The sequence below is a fragment of the Lucilia cuprina genome, chromosome 3, assembly GCF_022045245.1.
Source record: "Lucilia cuprina isolate Lc7/37 chromosome 3, ASM2204524v1, whole genome shotgun sequence".
NCBI classification, from domain to species: domain Eukaryota; kingdom Metazoa; phylum Arthropoda; class Insecta; order Diptera; family Calliphoridae; genus Lucilia; species Lucilia cuprina.
Window position 1 is genome coordinate 54,991,684 of NC_060951.1, and position 20,279 is coordinate 55,011,962.

A 20,279-nucleotide genomic window follows, 5' to 3' on the forward strand; every position below is an offset into this window, starting at 1 on the left:
AGTTAGTAAGTTAGTAAGTTAGTAAGTTAGTAAGTTAGTAAGTTAGTAAGTTAGTAAGTTAGTAAGTTAGTAAGTTAGTAAGTTAGTAAGTTAGTAAGTTAGTAGTTTAGTAAATTAGTTAGCTAGTTAGTTAATATGTTAGTATGTTAGTAAGTTAGCAAGCTAGTAAGTAAGAAATTTATGTTATGATGATATAGGGTTTTATATGTTCAGTCATGACTAATTCGGTTTTATTGTTTTATTTAAATCTGTGTTTTTTTCAAGGTGCAATTAAATTGTAAATATTTAAATAAACATTGTTAACTAATCAGAACATATAAATAAATATTACAATTAATTTCAATTCTTTGGATATCCCTTACGTTCGTGAGAAGGATATGTACACATTAGTTTATCATTCAGTTTGTAATTTCTACAGTATAATTTTCCGATCCTATAAAGTATATACACTATGGATCCTTATAGTTAACAAAATGGGTTTATAAAAAAGAGAGCATAAAAAACAAAAACAACAATAGAATATATGTAATTGTATTTAGGTAATTCTTTCAATAAACGTTTGAAGGTTGGTAATACGGTGAAATTTGTTTGTAGGTAGATAACGCAGTTAAAATTTTTTCTATGTGCTGCACCTTATACTTGTTTGTTTTCGTTGTGTTTGTGTGTATATTATGTATTACATGAATGCAGAGATTCATGTCGATTCAAAATGCGGCTTATAGTAGAAATTATGTATGTGTATGTTATTGTTGTTTTTGGAGATATAATTGTAAAATTGTAAGAATAAAAACCAAAATAAAATGGCGTTTCATTAAATTATACTAAACTCTCAAAAAAAAAAAAATAAAAATTATAAAATCTAGTATTCAAAACATTTCTGGTGAAGGATATATAAGATTCTGCTCTGTTTTAAAATTTCCCAACTACTACTAAGAACACAGAGACGTATGAATTTTATAATTGAATTTTATTTTCTCACTACTTCTAAATAATTCAGGAAAAAACGCCAAAAACAAATGTAATAAAATATTAATGTCATTTACAAAACAACAAAAGAATAACACTTTAAAATATATAAATACACAAATATAACACTCATACATATTAATGACAGCCATCCACTAGATTTTTTTTTTTACAAAACAACCAACACAAAGAACAGCTTTTTGTTAAGAAAAAACTGAAACTTCCGTTTTATACTTTTAAATGATTTTGATGTCTGCTTTTGCTCGGTGAATATTTGTAACGTAAATTTCAGACTAAATAAATGTAAGGCAAGGCCATTTTATATAAATTTTATACCATAACTTCAACAAACATTTGTTAAACAAGTGTTTGAAATAAAAAAAAACAATAGTTTTTTTGTTGTTTAAATAATCAACACTAAAGAAACCCGAAGAAATAAAGAACAACTTAACTCAATGTTAAGCGTAATAAAATATCAACATTTGACCAACCACAAAATTGTAGCAATTCTTATACTCTGCACAAAGAATACCCTACAGTAAAGAAATTTAAGTGTAACTAACATAAGTTGAAGCAAACTAAATTATACTTATTTACAGAATGTATGTAATAAAAAATTTAAATGAAAAAGAATACTTACCAAGAATTTTAGTTGTGTATTCAATAATATTTATTTTGTTATGCTGTAAGGCTTAACTGAATCGTTTTTGATTTATCTAGTTTTCTTTTAGCTGCAAACAACATTCCTACTTGTTTTCTTTCTTTTATCTTTGTTTTTTTCACATTTTTTTCTACTATACCCTAAGAAAACAAAAAATTTTACATAAAAAACCACAATTGTAACAAAAATATACATACTTTTAATAAAAACAAAAAAGAAAAAAAATTGTAGTCACAGTCGCTGTAAGAAAAGAAAATAAAAAGAACGAAAAAAGAAACACAACGAAAATATTTAAACGGATGTGCATATTCTTTTCCGTTTGTAACTGGGTCAACAACTAACATGTTGTTGTAGCTGCTGTTTTTCATCTTTGTTTTTTTTTTCAATTTTATTAGAGTCAAGCTGGAAAATTTATATAGTTTTGTATTATACTGTGTACTGGTATCATATACAAATCCAGAAATGTATTTAATAGTTTAAAATCCTGTAAATGGGAGTTAAAAATTTTTCCGTCGGTGAGTTAGAGGAAGACAAAGAAGGTTATAATAATGAGAAGGTTACCGCAGAAATCGATGAGCTTTTTCAACAATAATGAATTTTTTTCTTGAAGTTTTGTCATCAGAAAATATTGTACGCAATATCTTAGTAAAAACTAGTTTTATAAATAGCTTTAGGCTAGTTATTAAATCTAATCAAAGGGTTAGTATTTAGATTGGACAATAGTCTGGTGTTTAGATCATGTTAGTCTTTCCACTAATAGTCTTTGTACTAATCATTTTAATAATCATTACATTAGTCCTTATAGTAACCATTAAAGTCCTTAACCATGTAATAAATTTATATGTGGACTTCATAGTACTCTACATTAGAACAACCTCCAACATTGCAACATATTACAGTAACTGCAAATATTTTCCCTCTCAAACTCTAGCCATAGAATTCTTTTCCAATTTTATTTTTCCACTTTTTTTTGTGATGCTAAGAGTACATGTTTTCGCTGGATGGGCTTGGTTAGATGGCTGACTGACTTACTTGGTTGTTTCGCTTTTGTTACTAGTTTTAATACAGTTTGTTTCTAATTTTTGCAATTTCTTTGAAATATTGTTGTTTTGCTGTTTATCATTCTTGAAACAAGCCCGTGGAGCAACAAGAATTTGTGCCATACATAAAGTGTTGCATACAGCTACAATACAATTTGCAACAACTACAACGAAGAAGTCTGCCACTGTAACTAGTAGCTGTATTGAGTTTTCCAGAAAATAGAGACTCACTTACTTAAATATACAAAAGAAATATCTTTTTTCAGTTCTATTTTGTTGGGGGGGAAAATACAATTTATATTTGAGAACAGTGGACAAAAAATAGAAAATTTTTAATATGTATTTAATGGTATAAGAAAAAATTTAAGAAATTTTTTTGCCTTGTTAAAAAATCTAATTTTGTCGAATATTTGCATCATATAGTAAACAGACAGAAATTATATTTTTAATTGTTGATTATTTATCTTTTCCACAGTTACTTTTGTTTTAAGCTACTTTTTGTTTTCGTACCACAATATCTTGTAGGTTGGTGAAAGTATTAAAAGAAAGACTTTATAGTTAGTAGTTTGTGTAGCTAAAGAATAAAATAAAATAATAATACTAAGTATTTTATAGTTTACATGATAACCTTACTTAACAAATTAACCTGGCTTTTTATAAAGATATGAAAAAATTAAATAATATAGAACTCATTATATTTTAAAGCTTTTCTACTTATCTTTATTTATAAAGAAATAATGGGCGTATCAGAAACAAGTGCTTATGAAATAGTTCGGGGAATTAAATTTGCTATTCTTTTTATACCCTTCACGTTCGTGAGTAGTAATTTTTATAATATCTGAAAAAATGCTTATGTGCGTACTAAACCAACTTACTTTTCAATGACAACTACTTACCGCCTGCATTAGTTAGAAGTACTCCACTAATGACATTTTCTGACAAGACATTATACGGGGGCTAGTGAAATCGTGAACTAATATTATCCATTTTCAATACAAAACAAACTGCATCAATATAATATATCTTTTCAAATTTTAAGTGACAGACGGACAGATATATTCTGGACCAAAGTACTATTTTTTGTATCCATGAAAATTTAAAGGGAATTTAACTTTTTGTTATCCAATTGTGTAATTTGTTAAACAATTACACAATTTTGAAATAGCATTCAATATTATAAGTCTTAATAATATAGATTTTTTATACCCTACACGAAGTTTGGAGTTATGCTTATGTTTTATGTTTGTAAAGCACAAAAGTATCGATCCTTCATTCATAACAATCACATTGGAATCATTTTCAATCAGTCAATTTAAATATATCCGCAAAAATTTTTTTTCATAAATAAATCGGTAAACAATTCATGACTAATGTAAGATACCATTATGTCGGCTATACCTTATTATAGTTTTCTTCTAGTTTAATTTTGTTATTTTATGAGAATTGCTATAGAAATCCAATTCACTTAACTTTTATTTGTTGGGTTAATTTTTAGTTTTAATTTCTTTTACTTTTGCATTTCATACCAAAAGTAAAATAAAATAATAGTTTCCGCAAAATTTTCTTTGTTTTCATTAATAAAGTTGTATTTTTAATAGAAACAAGTAAAAGAAATGCGAAAAAAATTCATAAAATTTTATTATAATTAAGTAACAGAATAAATTATCATGAAAACTTTAACTAAGAATTTATTAACATTTAAATTTTTCAGGCACTTATAAACGAAATCAAGACAGTTTCCAAAATCAATGAAATAAAAAGGTTTTAAACTACATTTCACTACCTTACTACGGCAAATACTTACCCTCTCACTTACGAGTAAGTTCTTACTTAATTCATTAAAATTGGGAAGTTAAAAAGTGGTTTTAATTTATCCATAAACAATGAAAGGACACACTATACGTTAGTCAGCTGATAAAGTTAATGTTTCAAATTTATAGGAAAACCTCAACAAATGTCATCAACATTTTTAATAAACTGCTCAAATTATGCTGACATATTTTCAACCACAACATTGTAATTAGTCTATTTAAATATTACTTTAATAGAAATTTCGGTGTGATCCTTATAGTCAAACAAAACCACAAAAATCAATGTGTTTGAAAATTCGCATATAATTTACATTCAATTATTATTACGAAATCGAAAATTTAATCGTAATTAAAGGAAAATATAAATAGAACTGAAAAGCACTACTTAAAATAATAATATATCAGGAAAGAAAAAACGAGTTTGAAATATTGAGGAAATTACTATATATAGATAATTATAGATATACATAAACTTCAAATAACTGAGTTCGGCAAAAAAATTTAATTTAAAATTTGCACCGTAGTTATTACCCCAACAAAAACTTTCATTACCATTTAAGGAGTTACCTACGTAATATAATTTTAGGTCAATATTTTAACACAGTGATGTCACAAACGCTGACAAACAATTCGAAAAATCGTCGTTCGAAACTATTTGTATAATGTGTTATATAAATACTTTATAACTTATTAATCAGCTTCTGTTGGACGATAAAGAAGCTGTATACGTTTTTACACAAACAATTTATATTGACTTATTTGTCTTATTACTTGTAAGTGATTGTGTTAAGTAACCAGCAACACAAGAACTTCCAAAGAAGTAAAAACGTGTCATATTTAAGATGTCAATAGTTAGCTTACCACAATTATTCATTTTTAGACGATGGATGTGTATAATATTTAATTTCAACAACAAATTGTTGCAATGTTGACAACGTTGCGTTGTACATGCTTTGGCAACGGAAGTTATTGAAAAAATTTTCCCTTTGTGTATAGTTTTGTGAAACTGAGTTACAAAAAAACACATTATTAATATCAGAAACCATTAAAAACTTTGAAAAAAAATCTGATGTAAATACATTCAGGTATATTTCCATAAAGAATACACATATTTCAAATCAATCGTCCATAATTTGATTAAAGTTAAAATCATAAATTTTTCATATAAACTACACAATAATTGCCATGACTCTCAGTTTAGAAAATAAAAATCATTTATTGATTTTATATATTTTTTTGAAACAATATTTATATGGAAATTTATGTTTTATGCGATGTGCATTAAAACTTTATTGCTTTTATTATATTCTAGTTGTCTAGTTTTTTTTTTATTATTGATTTTGAGATTCTATACTAGAGAGGAAAGGAACGAGTGAATAACTGAAAAACTCGAAAAAAACAAGAATTTTTGTATGTGAATAAATGAATAAAAAATGTATAAATATATTTTATATACACACATAAATACACACCGATACAGATATTTATTGTGAACATAAATATATTGAATTTGGAAAAGTTTTTTTTTTATTGTTCAATGTTATTTCAACCATGACCAACTAAACATTTTTTTGTAACGTGTTTTTCTGTTTTTATTCGCATTGTCATTTGTTTCCCAAATCAAAAGTCATTTATGCGTAAGCATATAGAAAAATAAAAAAATTGATTGTATCTCTTTTCTCCACTTGCCAACAAAAACTTTTTTAAAGCTTGACTATACTTTTTTTTACTTTTTTTACTTTTCTTTCTTTTTTTTTTCTTAAATAAATTCTAAAATTTAAAGTTTATTATTTTCTTAGCCCCTTATTAAACTCTGAATAAAACTAGAAAACGATTTTAATACGAAAATGCGTACAAAATGACTGAAATTGGATTTTTATTTTATTATTATGGCCAATTTTAAATTTACATAATAAAAATTAAAAAAAAAAGAAAAATTCACTTGAAAATATAAGAATGTTTTGGATTTTTGACAGAAAAAAGGCAAATTTTTATTTTAAATCAATATGTAAATGGAAAAAGGTCTTGTCACTTAGTGATATTTGTTAACCCAATAAAGGGTGCTTATATAAATAGGACGAAAGTAAATCCTGATGCATTTATGTAATTTATGGTGAATCCTTTTATTAAAAAGTTTAGCTGCACACTTTTTTTAAAGAAAATTTTAACGTTTTGAAAAGAATATTAGATTTGTTGATTATAATTCTGATCATAAGAACAAACCGTTTTAAGGATTCCAAATATGTATATGAATTTCATGTAGTCAGTATCATTGATTGATTTTAAAATATTCCCTTACCTCGCAGAATTATCAAGTTCATTGCTTGATTTTAAAATATTTACCTTTGTTATCTGCCTAATATAATTATCTACACTTCTTTCAAATTATCCTTTTTTATACACATTATCGATAATATTAAAATCACCGTAATATACTATGATTATTTTCATTCTTTTTTTATCCCACTCCATAGTAGGTAGTTAAATCAAGATTATGGTCTCTAGTCGTTATTATATTCTAGCCCAGCTTTAGCGATAGTATTGGTCGATTCATTTATTAGTCACGACTATAGTCTAGGCTATTAAAAGTCTATAATCTTGATTTGTCGTCAAGGCGATAACTTTTTTATCTATTTAGTTTATATATTTTCATATATTATATTTACATATGAACAATTATCAAAATTATTTAATTTTAGAGTTAAAAAATTTAAAAATTTTTTTGATGGCACATTGCAAAAATTTTTGTTTGATTATAAACAGAATCTAATACGTGATGAATCCCTTCGCTTTAATCATTTTGATCGAGGGGCACAAAAGTTATAGTGATTTTCACTGAAAAATTTTAAAAAATTCTTAAAAAGAGTATTTATGTAATATTTGAAATAAAATTGCACATAATTGTAAAAATAATTCAAATTTAGCTCAGTAAATACATACCATAAGATTTCTTTAAAAAAAAAAAATTAAATACATAGTAAGAAATTTCATTTCAGTAATTTTTTAACTTGTTGTCTATAGTTTTTGAAAAATCTCGAATTAGTAAAATTTAAGAAAAAACTGTTAATATCTGAATTTTACGAGCTTGATTTCTAAGGGAATGCAATTAAATATTTTTAGAGTGATGCTTTTTGATGCTAGGTACATTTTATTTGGCCCACAAAAACTACAATTATTCAACTTTTTTCATGAGCCCTAGTTTTACATTAAATTATTAAGAAAATAATAAATAAATAAAATAATTTTGACGAATTTTGAGCTTCATCAATGACAAAATGTGTTTAGATAAAAGTGACGTCTTTGTAGCTTACAAGGACATTTTATATATATTTATGATCTCAAACCATTGTGTTTGTCATTATCTTCATATCTATTCATTAAATGTTTGTATAAGTCGATGTTTAATATATAAATTGCATGGTCCTCCCATTTTATATTTTAAAATAACAAACTCAGTTAACGCAATAATTAAAATTATTTCCTATATAAGTGCGAATGTGCCGCACTAAAAACTGATATTTAAAAAAATTTACGTTCAAGTTTATAAACTTTTGTAGCTGATGTACCCATCTCCCATTCAGGGCACATTAACGAGGTATATACCATTCTATGTATAATTACATCAGCTAACCACTGTTGTCTCAATTTTTGTATTTTATTAAGGGGCATCAGCTCCCGCTCAAAAAACTTTATGAAATTAAAAAAAAACTGGAAAAAACTGGTGACAAATTTTCGACATTCACGTTCTAATACGTAAAGTGATATCACACGGATAAGCTTGTAAAGAATTTATCTCCTAAGTATTTTTAGTTAGCAATAGTGCCCAAATGTTTAAAGCTATGGACCAAAAAATAAAAAGAGGGTGAAAAAACTAGTAAGTGACACACGATTTTTTGAATTTTGCAAATTTTCAAAACCGATTACGTTTAGAAATTAAGACCTAGAGTTTTACAATTTTACTATTTATAAGTCTTACCTTAAGTACAACATTTCACCATTAACATGATAACGAACAATAAATATAGGTATTGTAAGTGCTTTTAATAATAAGAAATGTATAAGAAGTTTAGAACTATGTATATTATAATTCAATATGTATGCATATAACATAAACTATACATTGACAATAATTAAACGATTATTCAAATTATATAAGTAAATATGCATATGTAATCAATAGAAAGTGTTAGGAAATATTAATAGAAAATCCAATCTCGTATTTGTAAGCCAATGTAAGCAAAATCTAATAGTATAAATAATTTTAAAATGCATATAAATACATACATATGCAAGTATATGGACATGTTTGTATTTTATAAATTTTTGATTGAGCATATAAAGCAAAAGATTGGTATATATAGAAATAAACAAATATGTATTATACTCTCATATATTTTTTAAATTCATGATTTATTTAAACAAACCTGTACTAATGAAATACATATAAAAATGTACAAATCTGTAATATATCTCTGTATAAGGACATGTGTATATGTATACAATTTGTAATTTCAATTAAATCGATTGCAATTTTCTGAAAATATTTATGCAATTCTATTTTGTAAACAGGTAAAAAACAATTATAACAACACAAAACTAATTCATATAAAAAATATCAAATGTATTTTACAGATATAATGAAAACAAACAAAAAATTGAATTTCTAATAACCGAAATAGCAGCAAACACAAATACTAAAATAGAACACACACACAAGAACAAATGTTTGCTATAACAATCAGTTTATTCTCGATTTTTATTTATTCTGGTATGAATTTAAGCTAAATATGTATGTACATACATATATATGTATGTATGTTAGATTAATGTTTACAGAAGCAATTAACGATTTGTTTTATTCTATTATACTGTTTATCAATATGGTTAATATTTGTTGAGCTAAGACTGATAATCAAGTTTTTTTTTTTTTTAAGGTTTTAACAAAGAAATGTATAAAATTCATGGTCTTCCGTAATGTATATAAGGGTTGTCGCAAAATAGGAACTGGTAATGTTTCCTTCAAAAAAATGCATTTAGTTTGTTCTTAGACATCCTTTCTGAAAATTTTTGTACTAGATCAAATGATTGAAAAGGTAATAATAACAGACAACATTTTTTTGAAATTTATAATACAATAAAAGTCATTTTTCGGAATATAAATACACTAACAAAAATTTTAATTATTTTTCCAGTGATGAGCTCAAAATTATGGAATTTTTGACTCCCAATTCGAAAAGATTTAAAAAGGAAACTGAAGATCTTTTCAAAAAATTGTTTTCTAATTTAGTATATTAAAACGCATAATTTTAAAGGTATTAATTCTAAAAAGTAATGCACAGGACACCCTTATGTACATGTAAAGTTACAGACATACATTCTAAATACAAATTTGTAATGGAGTATGATAAATATGGTAAATAATGAAATATATATGAAAAAAATTATAGAATTTCAATAAAACACACATAAATTCTAAACAGTGAAAATATTAATTTTGGCACAAAATTCAAGAAATTGTAATAATATTATTTTTATGAAATTTTTTGGACCAGTAATAATATTACGCTAAAAATCAAGAAAAAAAACCTCTAAATTAATATTTCTTATAAAGCTATTAGTGACACATTTTAGTACTTATATCTTTCTTCTTTAAATTAATAACTTAATTTAATATAAAAACAAGTAGGAATGTAAAGTCGGGCATGGCCGACTATAAAACTAATTTTCTAAAAGAATCTTTATGTGGAAGTTAGAGTTAAATATAGTTTTATATATGAATATAGTTTTATAGTAGTAAAGTGATTCTGAGTCGATCGGTATTCTTTAAGGTGAAGACCAATTTTTTTGTGCGTTACAAATATATTTTTTTTTGTAACGAAGCCTAATCAACCTAAAGTATAACCCCCATATTCATAAATGCTTTATTTTGTATGGGAAATGTGGGTAATAAACAGAAAATAATCGATTAATTTCTTTATGAATATGGGGGTAAATTTATAGTGAAGTTTTGTTTCGAATGAACAACTCAAATCTGTGTTAAAAAATGTTGTGGTTTCCATTTAACTGTGGAATCAAAAAGTGATTTAAAAATAAATATATTTTAAGTTTCTTAAGAGACAATTTTTCATTATTAAATTTAGATTAACACTATCTTTTGATAGAAACTACATTTTTAATAAATTTCCTTTTTATGGAAAATTTCTAAAACATTTTCTTTTATTGAAATTTTCGAAAAATTTATTTCTTTAAATATTTTTTTTTTTGAAAAAAAAAGTTGAATAAATTAGTAAATAATAAACTTTCTTGAAATTTTTAACAAACTGTTTTTACTTTTTTCAATAAATATTTAATTTTTGAAGTTCGGTCTAAATATTAAATTGATAAAAAATTTTTTGACTAAATTTCATTCATTTGTGTTCAACTGTACTATGTTTTTAATCAAAAACCACATTTTCAAAATATGTATATGTAACAACAAGCATCATACGAATCATGCCAACTTTATATATATGCATAAATCACAGTCAACCAATACAATCACTGTTAACTCTTTGAACAATGTACATATATATATACATATATATTTTTGCCGTTATACATTTATGAATAAATTTAAAGTCATATCAATACACCAACACCACCATCATGTACAATTACTAACATATGAATGTATCTACTTGTGTAATTACGAATTTATGAATACGCATCTACACTTGATACTTGTATGTTGTATACATATAACCTTTTAATAATTTGTTTTTTTTTTTATTTGTATCGGAATATAAAAGTCGTTATACGTCTCATAATATTGGTAAAATTTGTTGAGTGGTTCTTATCACACGCTTTATTGCGTTTTTTGTTAATTACTCTGATTGTATAAAATGTATATGTATTCTAGTATTTAATATATGACATTCTTAAAATTCTACTGACTTTAACATGCACAACCTAATATTAGGGTATTTTGAGATCAAAATAATGTATTGAAACAAATAAAGCTAATTGTGAATAATATGGAAATTGATCCTTCAGCTTAAGGATTTAAATATGATATTCAACCGAATAGGCCGTTAGGCGATAACAAGTATTCGCATGTCAATCAGATTTTCTGATGTGCAGAGTAATTTGCATGTAACGAATATTTAATAAAATAGTAGCTGTCAATATGTATATTTTATAAATATGTGCATAAATATGTTAATGGTTTAATTCTTCATTTCAATGCAAACGTTTTTATAGTAAAGTGAAATGAATAAAAATTAAATAAAAATGACATTTAAAGATGACGAAAACAGAAAAAATAAAGAATACAATCGCCACTGTGTCAAGGTATAAATAAATTGCATAAAAAATACAGTAAAACTACAAAATTATAAATTAGATTTTTCAGTTTTTTTTTTTCATTATTAACAACAACTTGTAACATTTCTGCAATAGAATATGAAGAATTATAAATTGTTTTAATAGAAATCAGATTTTTCAACAAGTAAGCGTATACTCACCACCAAACCGTATGCCGTAAATGGAATGCTCCATAAAAATATCAGAGCAATATTTCAAATATGACTTTAGTCAGTTATGAAGGAAACTCTTTTAAACTAACAAAATATTAATTTTTAAAAAACTAAAACAAACAATATTTAAACCGTAGCGTATTTTTGGAAGGGGACATTATAAGGAGTGAGATCGAAAAATTCTTAACACACGTTTTTCATTACATTTTTCAACCAAAGTATTATTTGATTTTTTTTTTTTGATCAAGTTACATTTGAAAAACATGTCAGTTATTATATGTGATGTCAATTATATTAATTTTTTTGTTAATCTGATTAAAATGAGTGACCAGAAAAAAGTGCGTACTGAAATTATTAAATATTTTCAACTAAACCCAACTTGGTCTTACAAAAAGTTGGCCAAGAATACAAAGGTCTGCCGTCAAACTGTTTCCAATGTTATTAAACAGTACCGGGAGAACTTGTCAGTTGATAGAAAACCTGGTTCAGGTAGAAGGAATGGTCCACATGATGTTTCTAAAACCAAAAAAATAGAACGCATTTTCAAAAGAGCTCCCAACACATCCGGTAGGAAAGCAGCTCAGTTAGCTCAGTGCTCGGACTATTTGGTACGAAAAGTTAAAGCTAATGCAGGTTTAAAAACATACAAGGCTCAAAAAGTTCCTGACAGGAACGCTGCTAAAAATTTAGAGGCCAAAAACAGAGCACGGAAATTGAAGTCAAGTTTTATAAAAAAATATTCTTGCTGCATAATGGATGACGAAACGTATGTTCTGGCAGATTTTTCGCAACTTCCAGGTCAAATGTTTTATGTTGCTGATGCTCGAGGGAATGTTGAAGAAAAGTTTAGGACCCAAAAGCACACAAAATTTCCCAGAAAGTTCTTGGTATGGCAAGCATATTAAACACAAATTCTGAAAAACATTTTGTTGATAAGGTATCCCTTATCAACAAATGTATTTATATGTGTGAGACGTACATGAGCATAAAATTATTACTCAGCGCATTAATTTAATTACCTCAAAGTAGTATCTAATTAATAAACAAATGATTAAACTTTGATTTTGAAATTAAATATCAAAGTAGCATAAAAATGTCCCCTAATTATTTTCCATGTAAATATTTTTTATATCCTCTCCTTAAAAGTAAACATATTTATTATTTTCCATTTTGTTTTTAAATTAATTTTTATTTCTTTTAATGTCGCTTTTAATTTATTTACACTTATATTCCATTTGGTTTAAAGCGCTGATGTTGTTGGTCAGTCGTTCGTTGTGTTGATTTTGTACAGGGTCCTTTAATTATGAATGCTTCATTTAACTTTTATTTATTTGCTTTTTTATATTTGGTTTAAAAAAATAATTACACATTTATTTTTATTTATGGCTGTGTTTTTCATCTTTGAAAGTATTATTTTTTTGCTGCTGCTGTGAGTTTCTTTGTTGCAATTTTCTTTTTATATTTTCCATATTGTGGTTTAAATTTTTTATGAAAAAAAAAATCCATTCCACAAATAAATTTGTAAAATCTGGTGTGGCTTTTGTGTGTGTATGTGGGGTTTTTTCTTTTCCTTATATTTTTTTTCATAGTAATTACAGATATAAAGTGGACATTAAGAGGACAATCAACACAAACTTAAAATTAAGTTTTTTTTATTATATTTTCTTGAAGGAAATAAAAAGAAAATGGAAAATTATTTGCAATTTTTTAAGAGTCAGTTTTCATTTAATGATGTTAAATAAAATTTGTTTTATTATTGTCTTTAAATAAACTTGTATTTGTAGAAGAGGACATTTAATTATGTTTATTTAGTTTTTTTAGTTATATGAATTTTTGTTGTTGTTATAAGTATGCTAGAATATGTTGTGGGATTTTTAAAATTTAAACGGTTTTGTAAAAAATTTGTATGTGTTTGGTGTCAAGTAGTGAACCTAAAAATTAACCTACTAATGAATCAATCTGGTTTCTCTTGATTAGGTAATTTATCCTTTTGTTTCCTACAGATACGGAATATTTTTGTTATCCGGAAACCGCCTGTTCGTTTTAGTTTTTATATATACAACTGATCTTCGTTTGAAATAGAAAACTGAGTGCCATGTTTTCTATAGAAAACTGATCGAAATATAAAAAAATAGTTTTTGTATAAAACAGTTCGAACTAGTTTCGTTGGCAATCGTACTTTACTCCACAGAGAATTGATCGCTATTTTCTAAAAAAACATTGATATTACAGCCTCTTTTTTGTAGAAAAGTGATACAGTTATTTCCAGTAGAAATGTAATTGTATATTATTTTGTACATAACACTATAAATCAGTTTCCTATTGAAAACAAAGCGATCAGTTCACGGACTTCTATAGAAACAGAGCGATCAGTTTTTGAAAAAAAAAAAAAAAACTGATCACTATGTTTGTTGACGTTATTTTCATTCGAAAATTGTTTTTAACAGAAAGCTGATCTAACGTTTCCTATTTCAAATAGATATTTTTAAAAAAATCATATAATTTTTGAAAAGCTGATTTTTTTTCTTTTGAAAATCAATCGCTCTATTTTTATAGAAAACCATTTCGTGGTATTTACAACCGTAAATCGCTTTTTTCCTTTTTTTGAAAAGCTGATTGTGAACATTTATTTATTCTTTGTATAATAATTTATAAAATATTTAATTTTTCAATACATAGCTGTAAATGTTAGCTGTTTCCTTTCACATCTGCTATCATTAAAACTGGAAAACTTTTGCCAAATATTTTTCAACTGAAGTTTCTTATCATAAAATTTTAAAATGAATTAAAACACCTCTTTATCAAAGAAATGTAAATTAAACAACAAAATTTGGGCTACAAAAAACTTAAGTTGTTTAAACACAAATCTGTCATCTCGTGAATATTTTCCCAAAGTCAGCGCATTGATGAAACAGTGATTAAATCTCCTAGACTCTTATTTAAAGCAGTTACCTTTTTTACTCCTAATTTTTATCCTCTTTTTTTTTTTGAGACAGACTATTTGCAAAATTTGTAAAACGTAAATTAAAAAAAAAAAATAAATTAAAATTTTACCAACATCGTTGGCAAATTTAAGCAGTCAACCATATAACCAGCCAACCTGGCAACATATCAACTCATTATTTATGTCAAATTCCTCTGGTGTAGAATTGGAAAGTTTTTCTCCCGGTTTTTGTTTGTATTGTGCCGTCGTTTTTTTTTTTTTAGTCTGTCTTGTTTTCATTTATTTATTTCATTCCTTTTGCTCGCTTTTATGGGCTTTTGTGTATATTTAAATGTCAAACAGAGGTAATTTACATTTTTTAGCAACCTTATTTGTGGAACTATTAGCACACCTTTAAAATAACAAAATAAAGAGAGAAAAAGCAACGACAAGTAAACTGAAGTGAAATATAATAAAATACTTGTACAATAAAAAAGGGAAACATAGACTTGTTAATGTTATTGTTGCGGTCATGTCATTGGCAGTGTTGAGAAAATGTATCTTTAGCTGTGTGTGTGTATATATATGCGTTTTAGTTGTACTTTAAAACACCTCTGTGGTGGCGACACCACTGTGCCACCACCTTTAAATTAAAGACAATAAAATGCTAATAAGACCAAAACGAATAACTGACAACATTTATAATTTCACAACAAAACACTAAGCAGTTACAGTTAAAATGTATATCCTTCTGACTTTTATTGTAGCTTTCCATACAAATGCACACAAATATATAGAAAAGCCTTAACAGCGAAAACGTCTCAAGTGGAGAATTTAAACTTTAGTTGATTGGTAACATTACGGTTATATATAAACTTGCAAAAGTATTACTTAAATAGTCCAACATTTTTACATTATCCAAAAATTTAAATATTGAAACTTAACCTTGTTTACCTGTTATTCTTCGCTTATAAATTTCACAATTTTTTTGATTTAATGTTGGGTGTTGCCTGTTGTAAATCTTAAATGATATATAAACAAATGACGTTGAAAATTCATTTATTCATTGTAGTAAATTTAACAATAAAATATGAAAATAAATGTATATTTATTTGTTGTACGGTTGGGTTTCACTGTTTGCAAAATTTTTATTATTTTTAATGTTGAGGGTGTTGTTGCTAAAATGTTTTGCAATGTTAAAGAATAATAAGGGATTTTTTGGAACAAATTTCTTTATAAGCTTAAAACTTCAATGTTGTTTTCATACATTCTTTGCAAATATACTAGGGGTATAAAGTAAATCCTTGTTATGGGTTGATTATACAAATTTATTTAACATATTTTACATTATTTTTGTATGTTCACACAGATATTTATTCTAGTGGGTGTTTTCGCTAAGTATTGTCTTCTTTATTGCGAATTTGTTGAAATATGTATGCGGATTTATTCTAAATCATTAACAATGATAAATGAAGGCAGTAGATATTTTAATAGGGAAAATAAATTGATAAGAATGTTGAAAGCCAATATTGTAGGTATACAAATGTTGTAAATTTCTAGTTTATAGGAAAGAAATTATTAAAGATATTATTGTTATTGAAACTTTAAAATTTCTGCTTTTAAAGCATAAGCTTTAATTAAAGTTTAGGGAATTTTAAAAATCTGATTGTTATATTATTAATCATACGTACTGAGTAATTTCAAAATTGACACTTAGTTTAAAAATAAATTAAATAGGAAAATCATATGCAACTTTTTTGAGAGTGATTAATATTATTTAAAAAAAAAAGTTAATTTGATGTCTATTTCAATATATGTATATGAGCTAAACACATAAAATTTTTTTCATTGTATAAACAAAATGCTTCCAATTCTCACAAAATGAATCGAATTTCTTAAAAATAGGACAATATGGCAAAAGTTTGAAGTGTCTTAACTAGAGTATAAAAAAATTAAACATTTCTGAAAATTTTTCCGTTATATACAAAACTTTCTAAATTTTTAAATCTTTTTGTATATGAGCAAAACTAAAACATATACTTGTTAACTGAGAAAGATCTGAAAAAACAATTGGCTTTTCACTTATCTACTTACTTTTGTTTCTTTTATAATCGTATATTTTAAAAGAAAACAAATGCAATAACGTATTTTATGAAAGAATTATTAAAGCTGGAGTTTTACACTATTGGGGTTCACTCAGTGTGCTATCAAGTGATATTGTCATAAAACACTAAAGTTATATGATAGTTTAAAACAAAATGATGTTGTGCTTCTAAGAGAACAATCTTAAAATAATAATACCTTCTCTGATATGTTTATAGTTTTGTCATAACTAAACAGTGTAAATCAAAGTCGAAAGGTAAAAACTCTTCATCGAGTCGGTGGTAGTATTTAGAAGTAAACATAACACAAATTTGTGAAAAGTTGTATAACTTCAAAATTAATTAGATTTTATTAATATATTTATAAAAGTTATTAATTTTTTTTTTTTACAATTAAATTAAAAAATAAAAGGAAGAAAACTTTGTTTAAATTAAAGGAAATATTTTTATGAAAATCGATTATATAATCCAAACCGACTTTTATATTAGTTTTTGACTCGCTTTTTACTAAATATATTTGTAGCTGACTCAAATTTAAAATAGCACAAAATAGCGTTATTATTTTATGATATATGACATTACGACGAATCGTGTGAATCCCATTCACACGGTTTTTCACACCTTCTTTGTATAAATGTACATTAATAATATAATATAAATAGTAAAAATCAGCTAACATCTTCGTGCGGCGCTTATGACGCTTACAAATATAGAAAATGGGTACTTAAGCAAATAATATAAATTACCATAATCAGCTGTCATCTGCTTACACTGCTTATAACGCTTACGAAAGTATAACGTATATCAACTTTAAGCATTCTTCTCTTTAAGGCATTATACGCTTTTGTACTTATAAAAAGCACCATGCTGTGAACATCCACCTTTAGATTGTTTTTGATTTGATTTATGTTTGTATGATTTTTGTTTTTATTACTGATGTATTCCAAATAGACATCTACAAAACCTAAAAACTATACTTGTCTTCTTTTAATTTTAATTAAAAATATTTTTGTAATGAGCAAAACAATTAGAAAACGTTAGCGAAAATATTTTGCTCTCATTGTTTTCTTTCTGATGTCTTTAAATTCAAAAGCACTACAGCAACAAATGAGAAAATCCTTTTTGTTGTTTGGGTTGTGATATCGGTAGATATTTAAAGCACATAGAAATTACGGACTAAGGTTATTTCGGTTATTCAAACAATTTTTTATTTTTTAAGAGTCTATATACCGATCTATTGCAAATAATTCAATATATACTATTGTACTATGGACTAGTTTATTGGTGAAGTAGTCCTAGTTCTTAAAAAGACATGCACATGGAGTAGTTTCTGACATGGACTTGTTTTTTTACTAGAATTTAAAGAAGTCTATGCAAAAGTGTATAAGCAGCCTATATAGCCTAGTCTTTGGAATGTTTTTAAATTGATTAATATTTTAAATATTGTGGAAGTACCGCATATTTTCCATGTCAAAAAGAGAATATTTCATCTCTACATATGTAAGATATAATCGTCACACCAAGACGTATGATTATTAATTTATTAATCATACGCACACATGCACAATTTTTCATACATGATTGCATTTAAAGATTTAAAAAATCAATATAATTACAAATTTCTTAAATCATTATAAAAAGCAAGATCACATTAGAACAGGTGACGTTCGTCCCATGCTGATTATAAATGAAAATGGTTGTCATTAATAATTTAAATGACATTTTTATAATTTCTCCATTAACACAGAAATTCCTAAAATACATTAATAAATGTATTCGTTATTGCATTAAATCACATTTGATAAATTTCCAAGAAAAAAACAAAAATAATTTTAAGTTTTATCAGAGACAAATTTCAGCGTTAAACATTTTTAAATGATTTATTTATACAGCTATTTAAGTTGTTCAAGTTTATAATTGTTTTCTTCTAATACTAAAAGTTTACAAATGAAACTGATTTGATGAAATTATCTACAATGTCACGCAGATGACAATTTAAAAACTAGTAATTGGTGGTAGTTGTCTTAAATTTATTAATGTCAAAATTTGTTTTGAACTTATTCGTTTGGAATTTTAAATAGCTAGAAATGAAACGTAGAAAATCCTCTATCAATTTATAATGATGGCAATTAATTTCAACAGCCTTAAGCAGATTAAATGTACGTCTTATTATTATTTTTATTATTGTTTTGGGCTTGTGCATAAATTTTGTAATTATAATTGTTGTTTGGTTTGTTTATCGGCTTTCTAGATAATGGTGTGCGTAATGATGTAAGATGTAGATTTTCATAAATAACAAGAAATTATATTATTCGAAGTAATTTTAAAAATTCAAGGATTTTTATTTGTTGCAGAATTGTTTTTCAGTTAATTTGCAGTTTCGTGCGATCACATTGTAATAAAACTACATTTCAGAATTTTGAACAAAATTCGTTGAAATTTGGTTGATAATTTTATTTAATTAATTTCTAATTGCAAAATATTTTGAATCATACCTGCTAAGAAAATTACTTTAATTTGTTCTTTAACTTGTTATAAATGTAAGTGTTTATTTCGCAGAAACATATGTAAGAAAATGTAATAAACTTGTTATAAAAGCCAATGAAATGTAGTGTGAAAAATCTTGTATCTTAGCAATTGTAAAAAAATCTTATTTAAGTCTTAAGATTCTTTTGTTGCTTTTAGTTGTAACTACTAAATATGTATTTGATGTATAATGTTATATGAATATAATTAAACACATATTTTTTTAATTAAAATTCTTTTAAATATTTTTAATAGTAAACAAATTTAAGAAATGTGCATTTATTATCAATTATTTACTATATTCAAAAATTTAAAAACAATAATACTTTAGGAATTATGAAAGTATTAAATTTTAAAATCAATTTATATTTTAACTTAATATGAAATAAAATTTTTAATATTTATAGTTGATAAAAAAATACACAATAGAGGAATTTTAGGAAAAACTAAAATTAAAGCTCAAATACAGAATTCCAGTGAATACAGACTTAAAGCCTTTAATATGAGATTGTATTGTTTTTAATATTTAGTTATCATTTAGTTAGTTAGTTATTTGGGGACCAAATAATTCTGAACTAACTCAGAATCATGCCTTTGAATTTTTTTCTTATTTGAGATGTTTTCACCTAAAGCTTTAAATCACCTAAAGCTTTATATCCGCGGTGGGATGGAATCTTTGTCAGTTAGGTGTGAATGCTGTATTTTTTACAAAGCATATTAACCTTTGTACTTTTGT